The sequence below is a fragment of the Bos taurus genome, chromosome 11, assembly GCF_002263795.3.
Source record: "Bos taurus isolate L1 Dominette 01449 registration number 42190680 breed Hereford chromosome 11, ARS-UCD2.0, whole genome shotgun sequence".
Classification (NCBI taxonomy): Eukaryota; Metazoa; Chordata; class Mammalia; order Artiodactyla; family Bovidae; genus Bos; species Bos taurus.
This window is the reverse complement of record NC_037338.1, coordinates 9,284,893-9,297,193: the sequence shown is the minus strand read 5'-3', so window position 1 is coordinate 9,297,193 and position 12,301 is coordinate 9,284,893. Positions and strand designations below refer to the sequence as shown.

Below are 12,301 nucleotides of genomic sequence, written 5' to 3'. Positions count from 1 at the left end.
TTTGCCTTCAGCCTAGGTAGTTAACAGTGGACAATTATCAATAGGCCTGTGGTCATACCCCAATAACCATAATAGAAAGTATGATTCTATTTGATTACACAGATAATTAGGGTATTATTTTAGGCAACAGAGAGTCTAGGTACAAGCCCTGGGGCTCTTCCCTCCGGGGACTCTGGTTTTCCAGTTGGTATGTTGTTTCCATAGATACTGGGCATACAGCTCAAAGTCCACAATCTGGCCCAAGATGGAGTCTTGCTTTCAAGATAGAGCCTGTTCTGTCAGTTTCCTCCTTCAATACAAGAGAGAATTTTACAAAATAGTTTCCCAGAATGCCTGGTGAAATTTTATTTTTTAGTGGTTTGTCCTCTGGTTTAAGTTGTTCAGAAAAGTACCTCTATCATTAGGTCCAGAATGCATTCCTCCGTCTTCAATTTGTTTTCTGGCAAAACGTGTTTGAGTTTCTAATAACTCAGTTTGATAAATTTGTTTCCTATTCCTCCTAAAGAAGGAACATGCATTGCTTTAATTTTTAAAATATTTTTAGGATTTCTCTGGTAGCCCACTGGTTAAGAGTCTGCCTTGCAATGCAGGGGACACAGGTTTGATCCCTGGTCCCGGGAGAATCCACGTGCTGAGAGGCAACTGAGCCTGTGTGCCACAACTAAGACCCAATGCAGTCAAATAAATAAACCATTTTTATTTTTGAAGGAACAGTGCATTTATAGAGCTGGGATTTTTAAGAAAACAAAGGATGCATAGTAAACATGTCTGTCTTCTCCTGACCCTCAACCCCTCCAAAATGCCCCAGAACAACCATTATTGTATACGTATATACTGTCTCTCCCTTCTTTCCTTATCAACACAAATGGTTGGTTACTATTGCGCATGTTAAGTCGCTTCAGTCATGTCGCACTTTGCGACCCTATGTATGGTAGCTTTCCAGGCTCCCCCGTCCCTGGGATTCTCCAGGCAAGAATACTGGAGTGCGTTGCCATGCCCTCCTCCAGGGGATCTTCTCCAGCCAGGGAATGAATGCTTGTCTCTTCTGTCTCCTACATTGGCAGGGGGGGTTCTTTACCACTAGCGCCGCCTGGGAAGCTCTTTACAAAGTGCCAATTCAATAAACAGTTACCTTGTTCTTCACAGCTGCATATAGAAACAATTCTAAAAGGAACCATGTGATATTGAATTAGGCCCTGTTGATGAACCTATTACATGGTCCAGTATTTTGCTATGACAAACAGATCTACACTGACTACTCTTGTGTGTATATGAACTTACACATGAGCATGTCCACCTATAAGATAATTTACTTTAAGGGGAAATGCTGGGTTAAGGGCAAATGATACGTGCATTTGTAATTAAAATTTTTGATTACTGAATATTTCAAGCATTCAGTAAGCAAAGAGACAAGTACAATGGACTTCTACACACACTCCACCACTTTTCAATTGTTATCATTAATCCATGGCTGATACTATATCATACATACTATATATATATATATGTATATATATGCATATAGTTAGGTCCTACTTATCCCCTTCATCCCAAATTATTCTGAAACAACCCTGACATAGTATTTTTTCCATGGGTAAATATTTCTGAAAAGTAAGGGCTTAAAGAACGTGTGTGTGTAATTTCATTAGCATATCTAAAATAAATTAATATTATTTTATTAATGTCATCATTTGTTAGTATCACATTTCCCCAGATTGTCTCATGAAAAATTATTTTTTCAACAGCTTGTTCTTTGAGTCAGAATCTCAATAAGTTTCATCCATTCACTGCAGTTGGTTGTTTTATTTTTTTAATCTATTGGTTTTCTCCTCCACCTCTCTCCTTTCTTTCTTTCTTCTTTTTTCTTCTTCTTCCTGAGTGATATTACTGTAGAAACTGAGTGAATTTGCTTCCAGAGGCTGGATTTTGCTGGTTACATCCCCATAGGGACATTTAATATGGTCCTCTATCCTTTAGGTCAAAGGAAAAATGCAAAATTAAACTGTAGAATTTCTTAAATGATCAAGAAAAAACATATCCGAATCTGTGTGGCATAACTAAAGTAGTTATTAAAAGAAAACATAGAGAACTAAATATATCAATCAAAAAGATAATTAAAATAAATGAATTAAACATTCAACTTAGAAAGCTGAAAAATATAGTAATAAAAAATTAAGTAAGCAAAAAAAAAGCAGAAGGAAGATAAAATACAGAAATTAATGTTTTATTATTTTTTCAACTTGCTGAAAAGATTTAGGATCATCATTCCAGACCTAGGTGGTCATTTTGTGATTTACAACTAAATAGACAACAAATGGTACTTCCCTGGTGGCTCAGGGGTAAAGAATTCGCCTGCCAATACAGGAGATAGGGTTGGGAAGATCCCCTGGAGAAAGAAATGGCCACCCACACCAGTATTCTTGCCTGAAGAATCCCATGGACAAAGGAGCCTGGTGGGCTACAGTCCACGGGGTCGCAAAGAGTGGGACACGACTAAGAGACTAAACCACCACACCTGACACCATAACCTAGGTTAACTGTCAGAGGGAAAAGGCTTTTATACCCAGTTTGCTCTGGATTTCAAGATGAGGCCTGCTCTGACTGTTAGTGAGAAGTCAGGTCCGAACCCACACTTAGGTTCTTGGTGAAAAACTTCAAGGATCAGGGAGGAAGCAGGGAAGGGAATCTTGAAGGGTCAGGTCTGGGGCGAGTCGCAGCCCCCGCGGCCCTGGAGTGACTGCTGGGCGGAGGGCATCTCCTCCCCTGTTGGATACAGGGCTTTGCCTTCCTCAGGCTCCAGGTCAGATCACCACTGCCAGAATCATTCATTGCTCGGGAGGCCTTTAGCAGATCCCTCTGAGAGAAATGTCTTTACCCTCAAGCAGGAGTGTTAACCCTTACCTTAAAGGGGCGAGGGTCCAATGAGATGCCCTGTTAGAGCTACATCTCAGTAGGTGACAGCTAACAGGATGGCGCTGGGGATCTGTGATTCTACGATGGGGACCCGCTGACACATCAGGGTACACAGAGCATCGAACAGGAGAAATCAACCAGACTGCTTCCCTTCTCCGAGGCCCACTCCTGCTGAACGCGCCACGTCCACCCCCGGGCCTTCTGTGCTGCCTCGGCCTCCATCCGCCCACCTTGCACCCCGGCTGCGCGCTAGGACAATTCCAGCCCCGCGCGCCGGGTCCTGGCCGGGCTACTGTGCGCTCTCGCCCGCAGGCCGTGCCGCTGAGCCCCCAGGCCGGGCTCGGGGGTCTGGGATCCAGTGGGGGAGGCGCTTTCTCCAGCTCAACTGGGTCTCCCTGCCCCGGAGGGACCACAGAACGTCCAAAGAGCGCTCCTCCGGCCTGGAGCGTGGGGACTGGTCCTTCCCGTCCCCTCCCCCGCGGGACAAAGACCCGGCCTTCCCCATTTTTCCTGCCATCGGCCGGCTTACTTGGTGGCACAGGAGCCGCGGGGACTGAGTAGAGACCCCACCCCCACCCCGCGCCCCGGCGCTCCTCCAGCTCCTGCAGACCCGGTAAGTGGACGCCCCTCCACCGCCGCCCCGCACCTTCCCGGCGGGTCGCCGCGCGCCAGGGACCTGGCGGGAGCCCTGGAACCGGCGCCCGCGACGCCGGGGGATTCAGGAAACGCCCGCGGCAGACAAAGGGCCGGGGTCCCCAGCGCCGCCCTGAGCCCGGGGGCGCCCGCCCGCCTGGCCCGCGCCGCCCAGCGAGCGTCTCCTTATTTGGTCAAATGACACGCGGGGTTCTCCGGGCGGGGCGCGCCTCTCCGCGGGCCCAGCCGCGCGGACCTCCGCTCCCGTCCGCCGTCTGTCTGCGAGCCGCCGCGCGGTGAGTGAGCTCCAGTCGGGCCAGGGACTGGGGGCCGGCGGTAGGGGACCTGGGAACAAGGGAACCCCGGAGGAGGAGGGAGATCTGTGGACAGTGTGGCTGGGGGTGGTGGGGAACCTGGGAGCAGGGGAGCCCAGGGACAGAAGAGGACTTGGGGACAGCTGGCGGTGGGGGATCTGGGGACGGGAGGTCTGGTGCTGGGGATACCCAGAGAGAGGGGAGCCGGCCATGGGGGCGATCCAGGGACAGGGGAGTTGACCCACAGGGACACCTTAGAGGTACCTTAGGTGGGAGAGACCCTGGCGGGGATGGACCCCACCTCATCCTGAAGGGAGGAGGGCAGCCAGCCTTCTGGAGAGGAGGGTCACCAAGCCAGTGGTCTTGGTGCACTGGCCGAGTGAGTCTGCTCTGGGCTCCAGGCTTTTCCTGCGGTAGAAAGGAGTGGACCTTGCTGGTGACCTCAGGCATAGATCTGAACCTGAAACATCAGAGCAGAATAAAACCAAAACGGGCTTCTTTAAAAAAATAATAATAATAATAATACAGTACTCATCTTAAACTGACTCCTGTGATATCTTAGCATACCTGAAATTGCAGGAACAGAGTGTTAAGTGTTTCCATTTTAAAGGAAGGATTAATTTTCTTGACTTTCAGATCCCCACTTGGCTTTCCATTCCCAGTAGTCTAACCTGGTCACCTGTGCTGCACTAGGGCACTTGAGAGGCAGTAACCCACCCCCCTCTGGGACTTAGAATCCCAAGATCTGTGTTTAGGACCCACCCCCTTGGCGCTAACCCCGCTGATGTGTGTTTTGTAATAATACTTTAGAGGGAGGAGGCTTTCATATCCTGAAGGTGATTTCGACTAAGAAACAAGTGAGGAGAGTCTGAGAAGTACAGGCATTCCTAGGCTGACACTTAAAGTCCTACAAAAGCAAACAATGAAGAATATTTCATTGTGCAGCTGTATGAATTTTTTCACAGTGTTTTCCAGCCTGTATTTTTTAGCGTCATGAGTTAATAGATGGAATGGGGTTTCCACAGTGTCTATTATCTGGTGAGCTTCGATGCTTCTGCAGAGCTACGTGTTCACAGGGCTGTGTTGGCTCCCCATCAGCCAGGCATGGTGGGGTAGGCTCAGGTATGGACGTGCTTTGAAGCAGGTGTGGCTGGTAGCCTGTGTGCTTGGGCTGGAGATAGGCTGCCTGGGCTTAGGTTCCTGTCGCTCCCCATCCCTCAACCTCAAGCTGTGCAGTCTTGGCCAGGTCATCTAAACTCATGGTGCTTTGGTTTCCACAACCTGAAAACACAGGATGGTGGCTTGCTTGCACGGTTTGTTATAAAGCCTGCCCATCAGAAGCAGTGTACACAAAATGGATATTACCCTTGTTTTTACAGATACACTGGAACACAGAGAGATCGAAGTAACTTTTCTCAAGGTTTCCTAGCTTAGAAGCGGTGACTCCAAGAGCAGACCCCAGACAGCTTTAATTTGAGAGCCTGAGTTCTAACCTCTAAGCTGAGGGTGGGCTGGGGTTGGGGGAACCTGAACATTTCAATGAGGGTGTAACTGCATACCTTCACTCAGGGTTGTTAAGTCACTTCTAGTACTGAAAGAATCTAATTGTAGCCCAGCAGGATATTGAAAAAAACAAAAAAAAGACTGAAGACTGGGCTCAGGAGGCCTGGGTTCTCTTCCTGTCCTGCCCCCGAGGGCCTGTTTCCCAGCCTCTGGGGCTTCGGCTGCCTTGTTATCAGCAGGAGGCTGGAGGAGGTAGCTTACCTAAGCTGCTCTGACTCAGCACCAGGAGATAACCCAGTTCCGTGAGCTCCCGTGAACAGAACGAGCCGTTGGAGACTTCCTGGTCATTCTCTTACACCAGATTTATCAGAGCCACATTGTCACGTGGACTTACACTAAGCGGTCACTTCCTGAAGATGACCACCTGGAACTGAATGCACACGCCCATCTCTAGGGACTGTGAGCCCAGTCTTCCAGAGCCGGAGGCTGGCAGTGACTTTGGGGTGAGGTACGTGAATGGCCTCTCTTGTCCTGACTGGTGGATTGCAGTGTTAGCTCTTGTGGTGGTTCGTTTTGCGTCAACCTGATTGGGTCACCCGGTGCCAAGACACAAATGTAACTTCTGGGTATGTCTGGGAGGCTGTTTGTGGATGTGATTAACATTTATTTAATCAGTAACCTGAGTCGCCCTGCCCAGCTGGGGTGGCCTCGTGCAGTCAGCTGGAGACCTGAGTAGAACAGAAGGCTGAGCAGGAGGGGATGCCCTGTGCCTAACTGTGGAGCTGGGACCCGGTCCTTTCCAGGCTCTGGTCACAGCTGGAACTTCAGCTCATCTTGGGTCTTGAGCCTGCTGGCTTTTGAGCTAGAATTTACACCTCTGGTCCCTGGTTCTCAGGCCTTCAGACTCAGACTGGAACTTCAGACTCAAGACCTCGTAGCTCTGCTTTGCCAGTAGGTCTCCAGCTTGCCAGCTGCTTGGGACTTCCAGCCTCCATAATAATATGATCCAATTCCTAATAATCAGCCTCTTCATATAATATATACTTTCAGTTCTGCTTCTCTGGAGAACCCTGAATACTACCATTTCTCAGTAACTTTGCTTCACAATTCTCTCCATACGCTCAGTTTTGCTTTTTTTAATTTTTATTGGAGTACCGTTGCCTTACAACATTATGTTAGTTCTGCTGTACAGCAGCATGATTCAGCTTTTTGTATACATGTATCCCCTCTTTTTTGAACTTCCTTGCCATGGCAACCCACTCCAGTGTTCTTGCCTGGAGAATCCCAGGGACAGGAGCCTGGTGGGCTGTTGCCTATGGGGTTGCACAGAGTCGGACACGACTGACGTGACTTAGCAGCAGTAGCAGCCATTTAGGTCATCACAAGAATCGAGTAGCGTTCCCTGTCCCCCACAGTAGGTTCTCATTAGTTATCTATTTTATGTTGCTCAGTTGCTAAATTGTGTTCGACTCTTTGTGACCCCACAGACTGCAGTACGCCAGGCTTCCCTGTCCTCCACGACCTCCCAAAGTTTGCTCAAGCTCATGTCCATTGAGCAGGTGATGCCATCTAACCGTCTATTTTATACTAGTATCAATAATGTATGTGTATCTATCTCAATCTCCCAATTCCTCCCCTGCCCCCATCTTGCTTTTTAAAGATTCCATCATCCCACTGCTACGGGTGGTCCTCACGTTCCCTTCGCTGTAAAAGGTGGTTTCCTGCCCTCTTGGGTCCCTGATGAGCTGTTTGGGGGCAGCCTCTGGTCTGTTGATCTTCAGTCTGGTTCTCATGGGTGATTCTCACGCCCTGTCTGAGCTTTGGACATCACACGTCACCCTGCTCATCATTGGTCTGTGTAAGTGGTACCTTGCTGGCCCTAAATTAGTTTGTGACTTAAAGATCTCCTTTAAGTGTTTCTGAGTGAGGCCAGTGATGTCTGAGCCCATGAGTGAAGTGGCTGCCCTGTTTTTGTAAGTAAAACCAGTGTTGAAGGGCATCCTTGAAGCCTGTAAACGTTTGTGTTTCAAGAGAACAGGTCTGTCTGTTTGATGGTATAACCTTTGGAACAAATGAGAATCAGCCATTTTAGGCAGTGGTGGGAACGGCAGGAGGAGTGCATGCCTGTCGTGACAGGATCCTGCGGGCTGTGCTAGAAAAACACCAAGGGGTGCGGGGCTGTGCGAACAGGGAGGGGGGCTGGTCTTTTGTGGAAGTTGGGGTCATAGCAGACGGAGGCAGACGAGAGTAAACTGCGAGCTGCCTTCTGGAGATGGGAGGAGACGTGTGAAGGGGAGTGCGGGTTTCTCCTTTTGTTTTTGTGAAACCCAGCGTGGGTTACTTGGGCCACACGTAACCAGGAAGCGGAGGGAAAGAGGCTGGGCTCCCCTACACACGTTGATGCCAGTTGAGGACCCGAGGCCTCCAACCATTCTAGCCTGCGTAATTATGCTTGTCCTGTGCAGACAGAGCTGATATGTTTTGAGATTAAATTGCCAGATAGAATCTTAAAGGTGACTTAAATTCTTTGGAGTTGGAACTAGACAACTCTTCCGGAGACTGTGTTTCATCTCAGTCTCCCGGGGCCGTTTCATTATTCAGTACTACCCAAAAGATAATTCCAAAGACATCAGCTCACCTTGTCCAACCCTGTCTCTCACACAAAATATTTCTTAATACGATCATAAACGACTCAAGCTTTTTAAATGTTTCTGAAAGTTACTAGTTAATATACCAAGTTATAATACATTCATGACCCCTGCCTATATACTCACTGAAGACTCAGTAAGTGAACCCTTAAATATACAACAGGTATGGCTGCCCAGGTGGCTCAGTGGTAAAGAGTCCGCCTGCCAATGCAGGAGATGCAGGTTCGATCCCTGGGTTGGGAAGAACCCCTCGAGAAGGAGTTAGCAGCCCACTCTAGTATTCTTGTCTGGAGAATCCCATGGACAGAGGAGCCTGGTAGGCTACAGTCCATGGGATCACTAAGAGTTGGATGCGACTGAGTTCACACACACACGCACAAGGTATAGTCATTCTTACTAAGAATCCCAAAATGGATTTCAAAAGGATTTTAAATACATTATAATACTTTTTAAAATAGCAACATCCTTTGAGATGGTGTCCCTCTCCCTTTCAGCAGAATTTCTGTTTAAAAGAAACAGTTCAGCTGGACTAATGGAAGAGCTTTGGGGTGAGCTGGTCTGTATGTCTGATCCTTCTGTCCATGGAAAAACAGACTGGTGCAGAGTGTTCGCTGGCTTCTCTGCTGGTGTGAGAGCTTGTGCCTTTGGGCAGAGACCTCTGGTTTATAGCTACTGTGTCTGTGTGAGACACCCCGGGTCCCCCCTGGTGCCTGGAGCCTGGGTCCAGGGAGCTGGTAGTTCCGCACAAAGATATTGGGGGCATCTCCTGGGGGGATGTGGGCTTCTTGACCTGGACAGCCTCATTTGGGGGCCATGCAGCTGTGTGCTCACATGGGTGTAGATCCAAACACAATAAGAACAATTCTACCCGCTGAGGAAGCAGCAGTTTATCTGGAAGAGGGACGAGGCCAGAGGCGGAGAAGAAAGAATGAAGCTTAAATCTGTTGCTTTAGAAATTGTAACAGTGTCGGATGCCAAACCACATTACATCTGGGGTTTGCTATGCAAAGTGGGTTGTTCACATAACACAGGCCTCGTTTCCTCTGGGGATGTTGCCCACATGTTTGTGCTCTGGGATATACGTGCTCACCCACCACCCACTGCGTGTCCATTCATTCATTCTCCATGTGTCCCTGAAGTGCTGGACCCGTGTTTGTCACCTGGTGACACCCTTGCAGGGCTTACGGTTGAGGGTGGTGTCAGGAAAACATTGCATTTTCAAATATATTCCTAAAAAGAGCCCACATGCCTCAGACTGGTTTTCTTAATCCTCCTAGAAAGCTCCAGATGCCGGTAAGCAATGGCGGTCCCCACCTGGAACCTGGCTGTCAGTGAAAGCTGGGCGGGGATTCGTCAGGACTGACTTGCTGAGGCTGTGTCGCAGGTTGTGGGACGGTTCCGGGGATGTTTGCAGATTTCTCGGGAGGAATCAAGGCTGTTAGACCAGGCTCATCAGGCAGCATGGATAAAGACGCACAGGCATCATGGGGCTGGAGGCACATGGCATTTCTGGAGTCAGGTTGAGGTGCTTAGTTGGCAGGGGGAGCCCTGAAGAGAAGGCTGAATGGAAGGCCCACTGTTCCAGAAGGACAAGCCAGACGCCTGGAACTCTGGCCCTCTCCTGATTCCCAGGAAATCTTTCTGGGAAAAAAAAAATGCAAAGGGACTCAGCCATACATATACATGTATCCATTCTCCCCCAAACTCCTCTTCCATCCAGGCTGCCACATAACATTGAGCAGAATTCCCTGGGCTCTATAGTAGGCCCTTGTTGGTTATCCATTTAAATATAGCAGTGTGTGCTTGTCCACCCCACACTCCCTAACTATCCCTTCCCCACATCCTTCCCTACTCCCGCAACCGTAAGTTTGTTCTCTAAGTCCGTGAGTCTGTCTCTGTTTTGTAAGTTCATTGGTATCATTTCTTTTTAGAGTCCACGTATAAGGTATGCCACACGATATTTCTGCTTCTCTGTCTGACTTACTTCACTCAGTATGATCATCTCTAGGCCCATCCATGTTGCTGCAGATGGCATTGTTTTCGTTCTTTTTAACGGCTGAGTAATATTCCATTGTGTGTATGTACCACATCTCTATCCGTTTCTCTAGGTTGCTTCCATGTCTTGGCTGTTGTAAATAGCGCTGCAGTGAACATTGGGTTGTGTGTATCCTTTTGGATCATATTTCTATTTCTTCACTGTTCACCGGAAACTATCACATCATTGTTGGTCAGCTATACCCCAAAACAAAATGAAAAGTTTTTTTAAAAATGAGGCGTGTTCTTCCTGGCCCTAAATGCCTTCCTCCCTCCTCCACTTCCTTTCCTCCTCCCTTTTCTTCTCATTTCTCTTCTCTTCCTGGCTCTCACACTCCCCCTCCCACCCCAGACTTTGACAATTCTTACATCTGAGAAGATAAAAATAGCTCACACGTACAAGCCTGTGGACCTTGTAGAGTCATCATTTTCTGTGGGGAGCCCTATGCACTCTCTGAACCTGCATCTTCACACCTGAGTCAGCACAGGTGGAGAGACTCAGATCAAAGCACTCTCCCTCCTCCCACCCCCGGCCTGCCAGCTGCCCCAGGACTGTCTACTCCAGCACCGTCAGCTGGGCCTGCAGCTGCATCTGTAAACCTGCCCCCTAAGATCGGCTTCTTGTTCAGAGCCAAAGGGGGATGACATCAGAGGATGACTTAACCTGGGGGAGGGGTGAGAACTCGACACTGGGATCTGGGTTCAGTCCATGAACAACAAGTCAGCAGTCACCCCTGAGGTCCAGGGTCTCCTTGGCTGCTGCTCTGTGCGCTCATCATCTGTGCACAGGCGATGGTCTGAGTGACAGGTAACCCACAGGGAGGGATGTGGTGGTTTGGTGAGGGTAAGCAGGTTGTGCACAATTAGGTAAAAAACAAAACAAGATGTTCTGGTTTTGTTTGAGGAAATGATTCAGAAGTGGCCTTAGATACCCCAAAAACATTTTGAAAGAGTCACTGCCTCTTGGTTTTGTCTCCCGCGGCCCCACAGAGTGAAGTCAGGCTTCCACACAGTAAATCTTCATTCACTGCAGGCTGAGGAGTTCACGTGCTACAGCTAACTGCCTGTGGGGCCAGTCTGTGTTCAGGGTCATGGTCACAGGCCCTCCTTCCCGTGGCCTCTGGCTATCTCTTCAGCTTCATCTTGAATGCTCCTGGAATGACCTGAGTCACTCCCATCTTCCTGGGGTGTCTGCTCTCCCCCCGCTCCCTGATTCCCGTCTCTGAGCCTCCACTTTCTGCCTACATCATCACCTGGATAACTCTTTCCTGGCACAGGTAACATCTTAGGAAGCCTGTCCACCGTCCCAGGATGGGTGACTCAGGGACTGCTTCTCCCGCTTCCCCTGGTACCCTTCGGGTCTCTCCCTCAGGGTGCTGAGCATGGAACTGAGTCTGTTGGATACACACCATGCATCCGTTTCTCACTAGACAGATTCCCTCCGGGAGGTCCCGTATCTTACTCATCTTTGTAGCTTCAGCTTTTTGGATAACATCTCACACAGTTCCAGCTCAGCTGATGCCTCTAGAATGAATGAGTAACCAAGCATTTTAGAATTTCCCTCGCGGTCCACTGGTTAAGACGCTGCACTTCCAATGTAGGGGGCATGGGTTCGATCCCTAGTCTGGGGAATAAGATCCCACATGCGTGTGGTGCATCCCCCCAGAAAAAAAAAAATTTTAAGTAAAAAAAAAAAAAAGAAACAATTTTAATTAAATAAAAATAAGTCATTTTATAAAATTTAAAAATGTTATAGGGGGTGTCTAAAGCAAGGCTGTAGCTAAAAATTTCCCATTAAACAGAGGCTTAAGAAGATTGGACTGTAGCCTGCCAGGCTCCTCTGTCCATGGGATTTTCCAGGCAGGAATACTGGAGGGGGTAGCCATTCCCTTCTCCAGGGGATCTTCCTGACCCGGGGTCAAACCTGGATCTCCTGCATTGTAGGCAGACTGTTTACCGTCTGAGCCACCAGGGAAAGCCCCATTCAAATAAATAAATAAAAATCAGGCATTTTATAAGATTTAAAAGTGGAGTTATCAGTTCAGTCTCTCAGTCGTATCCGACTCTTTGCAACCCCATGAATCTCAGCACCCCAGGCCTCCCTGTCCATCACCAACTCCCAGAGTTCACCCAGACTCACGTCCATTGAGTCAGTGATGCCATCCAGCCATCTCATCCTCTGTCGTCCCCTTCTCCTCCTGCCCCCAATCCCTCCCAGCATCAGAGTCTTTTCCAATGAGTCAACTCTTGGCATGA

The 12,301-nt window shown here is 48.7% G+C and overlaps 1 protein-coding gene across 5 annotated transcripts in view; it reads left to right on the top strand.

Moving 5' to 3' along the window:
- Positions 1–12,301, top strand: part of FHL2 (four and a half LIM domains 2) — a 54,093-nt gene that overhangs the window by 25,563 nt on the left and 16,229 nt on the right. Inside the window, exon 1 of one of the 5 annotated variants that reach the window (XM_005212433.5) lies at positions 3,438–3,526. The exons of 2 other annotated variants lie outside the window; for them this stretch is intronic. The gene's annotated coding sequence lies outside the window, so the exon portion shown is untranslated. Of the gene's footprint in view, positions 1–3,437; positions 3,527–3,806; positions 5,872–12,301 lie in introns of those variants that run through there. 2 more of the 5 variants (XM_005212432.3, XM_059891158.1) reach the window with 2 other exon arrangements.